The sequence below is a fragment of the Chenopodium quinoa genome, unplaced genomic scaffold (genome assembly GCF_001683475.1).
Source record: "Chenopodium quinoa cultivar QQ74 unplaced genomic scaffold, ASM168347v1, whole genome shotgun sequence".
NCBI classification, from domain to species: domain Eukaryota; kingdom Viridiplantae; phylum Streptophyta; class Magnoliopsida; order Caryophyllales; family Amaranthaceae; genus Chenopodium; species Chenopodium quinoa.
In genome coordinates, this window is record NW_018743033.1 from 964,519 (window position 1) to 970,082 (window position 5,564).

The following is a 5,564-nucleotide window of genomic DNA, read 5'->3' on the forward strand; positions in this document are numbered from 1 at the left end:
ATGAACCTACATACACCATTGTACCGTGTTGGTCTAATTACCTATGGTGAGAAGGTACGACTTTGGGATAAAAATTCAGGAAAAATGTCCGATTTTACTACTCATTTCACCTTCGTAGTTGACACTTTGGGGCAAAAAAATGTAACTATGCATGACCATGGATTCACATTTTTCATTGCTCCGGTTGGTTTCGAAATCCCTCCAAACTCTACCGCTAGCTATCTAGGCCTCTTTAACACTACAACATGCGATCTATCAACTAATCAGATGATTGTAATCGAGTTTGACTCGTATGGTAATGGTGGATTTGAGCCTGATTATCAGCATGTTGGTATCAATGTCAACTCCGTTAGTTCGTCTGTTGATAAACCTTGGAATGGTAGTGAGCATAGTAGACAATCTGCCGATATTTGGATCATTTATAGCGCGACTACTGAGATTTTGAGCGTGTTTTGGACTTATAAGGATGATCCGAATTTTGGTAGAAATTTAAGTACGTCTTTACCAATTAACCTTATGAAGATCTTCCCTGAATGGGTTAACATTGGATTTTCTGCCGCGACTGGGATAAGTAAGGAGGGACACATTCTTGAATCATGGGAGTTCTATTCTAGTTTGATGTCTAATGATGAGGGAGCCCCAATTCCTCGTCATGGGAGTAATATTCTGGAAAATAATGCGATGTTTTTCATTAGTGGGGACCGCCTGTCAATTTTGGGTGGACCTCTCTGCTCTTGACACATACCCTGTAAGGAACAAAACTTGTTCCTCACAGTGAGGAATAGGGAATTACTCGATAATAATAATGGTTCTTTTAAGAAGATAAAATTAAATGAGGGCATGATAATTGTATCGATAGGTCTTTTGTTTGTTATTCTGGGAGGAATTATAGTGTTCTTTCTATATAGAAGGAAGAAACAAGTCAAATTACAAAAGGATGAGGAAAGCTAATTCAATGATGAACTCGAGAGAGGAACCGGACCAAGAAGGTTTTCTTATTTCGAGCATAAATCAGCCACCCATAATTTCTCTAGTAAACGAAAGCTGGGAGAAGGAGGATTCGGAGGTGTTTACAAGGGCTATCTTGTTGATTTGGATATGCCAATCGCGGTAAAAAAAATATATCCAGGGGATCAAGACAGGGTTAAAAAGAGTATGTTGTCGAGGTTAAGATTATTAGTAGGTTAAGGCATAGAAACCTTGTTGGTTGTGCCATGATAATGGTGAATTTTTACTTCTTTACGAATTTATGCCAAATGGTAGCTTGGATTCACTTATTTGGTACGAAGCCACCCTTATCTTGGTCTTTTAGGTACAAATAGCTTAAGGGTTAGCTTCAGGGTTCGTCTATTTACACGAGGAGTGGGAGCAATGTGTGGTGCATCATGACATAAAATCGAGCAATATAATGCTAGATTCTAATTTTATTGTCAAGCTAGGGGATTTTGGTCTAGCAACGGTAATGGAACATGGACGTGTTGCCCAAACAATAACACTTGCTGGGACTTTAGGGTACATGGCCCCGGAATACATGAGTACCCAAAAGGCTAGTAAAGAATCGGATGTATACAGTTTTGGTGTAGTTGCGATAGAGATTGCTACCGGAAGGCAGTTAAAGGATCCAATTGGTGAAGGAACAAATATGGTGGGTCTAATACAATGGGTGTGGGATCTATATGGCAATGGAGGGCTACTTTCGGCCACTGATCAAAGGCTACGAATGGAATTTGATGCTAAACAATTCGAGTGTTTGATGCTCGTTGGTTTGTGGTGTGTTCATCCTGATTACAATTATAGGCCGTCTATAAAACAAGCTATTCAAGTGCTCAACTTTGAGGCTGCTTTGCCTAGTCTTCCACCTACAATGCCTGTTCCGATCTATCAAGTACCGGTAATGACGCCATCAGATGGTTCTATTGGCCCTTCAATGCTTAGTACAAGCCTTGAAATTGGTCGTTAAGATGTATGTAATTTGTACCACATTCGCATATGTTCATTTCTTGGTGTAACGTTCATAAAGTTGAACACAACGTATTGTTTTGCAAAATTCGAATTATTTTGCTTTGTATCACGGAATTAGCTGTTTTATACTTCCTCTGTTTTCTTTTAAATGCAACACACCTCTTCGGCACGCACTTTGAGGAAGTGATTAAGCAATGTAAACGAAAAAATTAATCAATATAATTTATACACGTAGTAACTAACCCTTTTCTAATTATAGTGTTAAAACTATTTTGTTAAATTCGCTCGTTTGACTACTCTAATCAACTCCTAAAAAAGCGTGTTTTAAAGGTGTGTTGCATTTAAAAGAAAACAGAGGAAGTACATAAGAGAAGTTACATTTGTGTGAAAATTAACTTGCTTTTGCTTGATATCCTTCAAATGAACATGGATGAGGGTGACATATCTATTAACTATTACTAAAACAAAACGTTGTTGATGTCATCACTGTTCATATGTTACTCTCATAAAAAAATAAAAAATAAAAAAATTCTGCCTAAATGCAAGGATGATGTCTTTGTTTTTTTTTTTTTTTTTTTTTTTTTTTTGAGCTACCATATTTAACAATTTTGAAATTTGAATATTAGAAACTTCTACATTACAACTACAATCTATCAATTTATCCTAAAAAAATAAAACAATTGTAAATAGCACACTAATAAATGGACTTCTACATTGAAATATGTATTAGGAGACATTGAACATGTATTATATCATAATTTTGATGAAAATCTAAAATTTTAAAATTACAACTATATTTTTGAACGAGGTGCATAATTCTTATTTATATTTATCCTTTTTTTAATATACAAATTATAAAAAGGAAAACTTGTCAAAAATAATACAAACTTCGAGCGGTCCGCCAAAAACAAGTCAAACTTTTGATTATTTCTGAATAATACAAACATTGGTGAGCTGAGTATTCGCTTTAAACAAGTTAATTTACCTACAACCTGAATAACCGGTTAAATTATTATTATTTTTTTTAATAAATTTGTTTAACAATGTAATTAACTCTTAATAACAACTTAAATTATGGTTGATTAACATTTAAAACTTTTCGAAAAAAAAATTAACAATTAAAATATTTTTTAAAATTTTCTTCAAAAAAAAAAAAAAAAAAAAACCATCTCTTGATTCCTCCACCAGCCAACCACCACCGACGCCCCCAAAACCCTCCCAGTCCCCCAGCGCCGGCCACTTTCAGATCTCCTTCCCCGGTGCTGGCGCCGACCCCCTCCCCCGTGCGTCACCGTACCCCCCTGCCTTCCTCCCCGGCAACCAACGAACACCCTTCTCAAAACCCTCCCTCCCCCGTAAAACCACCAAAAACCCATCCCCCACCCCCGAAAAACCCTAATCGAACCCCTAATGGTGGCTGGGGAGGTTCCATCAGGGTATTTCGAGGGTGGGAGATGGGTTTTTGGTGGTTTTGCGGGGGAGGGAGGGTTTTAGGAAAGGGGGTTCGCTGGTTGTCGGGGAAGAGGAAAGGGGATGACGCGCGGGGGAGGGTGATCTGGGCGTGGCCGATGCCGGGGGGTTGGGAGAAAGGCTGCGCCGGTGGTGTTGGTGGCTAGTGGAGGAGATGGGTGGAGTTTTTTTTAAAATAAAATAAAATAAAATAATAATAATAATAATAATAATAATAATAATAATAATAATAATAATAATCATCTTTAAAAATTAAAAAAAACAAATTAAATGGTTAAACTAATAAGATAATGACACGTGTCCCACATAATTTGATAATTAGGTTATTAACAGGTCATAACTTGTTTAAACGGATACTCCCCAAAATTTGTATTATTTAGAAATAATCAAAAGATTGACTTGTTTTTGGCGGACCACTTAAAGTTTGTATTATTTTTGACAATTTTTTCCTTATATTAATAGATTTTATATAAATCGTAAATCGCATGGATTCTAACCTAGTCTAAACCTAAACTAAGTATATGAAACAATGATGACTTATCTTATTTTTCTTATTATGTTATGGTGAAATGACATTAATCATTTTTTTTCATTAATGGCATTAACTGTTTGTTGTTTTACTAATAAAACACTCAAATACATTGGGTTTGTGTGGGAAAGGATGAGATGATTGAAAGAAACACGAGTATATTACGAAATTTCTTTGTCGTGGTTGTTAGCAAACATCAACTATCTGGCTTTATTAATGTATATAATTGTTTGTTGATTATGCTGAAAGAGCCAATGATTCAAAGTAAATTAAATTGTCATGATCTATCAAACTCAGTTTAATGCATGATGTAAACCTTATCTCAACCCGTTAATAGTAATCATATTGACACCAATAAGCTCTCTAACAAAAACACTTCAAACTTCTTAACATCAAATAATTAGTTGCACGTGTAGGGTTTTAGGTGTACTTTGTAGGTCAGCTCTTCACATTTGTAACATGAGACACATTATAAGGCTTTGCCTCTCATTTAAAGCAACGCCAAAATTGACGGTTGAACCCAAAAATATATTTTATACTCTATCACACCCCTTGTACGAGAGTCCATTGAGCTTGAATTGTAAATGCATCTCAGGCCCTTCTCATACCGTGTGCTTAATATTCTACTTTGAACCTGTGACCTATATATCACATTGGCTCTTGATATTATTTTAAAGGACTAATTAAACTAAAAGTTTAAGTGATATTTGAGGTTCAAAAACAAGTTTTATATTCTATTAGAGAATCCTTACTATTAAACTCTTTATGTTTTTTTAAAAGAATTATGTGCAACTATGATAAATTAAGCACTCTTTATGTTTTTTTAGAGTGAAAAAGGCCTTTACTTTTATCGTCATTCAAGATTTCATCATCCCACATCGGCGATTTAATATCATCTATATCATTTTGGCATTTTGACACAATGTAAGTCTATCATCCTCTGCCCCACTAATTTATGCTTGAGAAACACTTCACTTGGATTCTTCTCTATCTCTCTATCTATATACTATACTAAAAGACAAGCACCTCAATGTGAGACTGACAAATGTCTCATTATGATTCGTTGTCTTCTATTAAATTTTTTATTTATTTATTATACATTTTTGTTTCCACATATATATATATATATATATAAAGAATATTCTAAATATCTTATACTAATAACTACATAAACTATTATAGTAAAGTTTATTATAGTTTATGGTAGCAGTCTTATTTCTCAAATAAAAGCAAAGTGTTAGGATTATATTTTGAGAAATTGCCTTTGTCAATAGCATACTAGCATAGAGTGATATTTTTTACTCATAATGTAATTAGTTACTATGAGTCTATAATAGATGGTCGTGATAATGGTCAGAGCCTCTATTATAGTAAAGTCTAGCAATATTATTGCGACATAATGAGCAAAGGAAAGAATTATATTTAGGATTACATGATACGAGCATAATGGTCAGAGCATCTATTATAGTAAAGTCTAGCAATATTATTTCTCAAGTAAAAAAAAAATAAAAAATAAAAAATAAAAAAAAAATGTCTTGCAATATAATGGTAACATGATACGACCATCTATATAAATGATTTACATAAAAAGTAGTCAAGTATA

At 34.2% G+C, this 5,564-nt stretch overlaps 1 pseudogene; it reads left to right on the forward strand.

The window, feature by feature from the left end:
• Positions 1-1,960, forward strand: LOC110730626 (annotated as a pseudogene).
• The last annotated feature ends 3,604 nt before the right edge of the window (positions 1,961-5,564 follow it).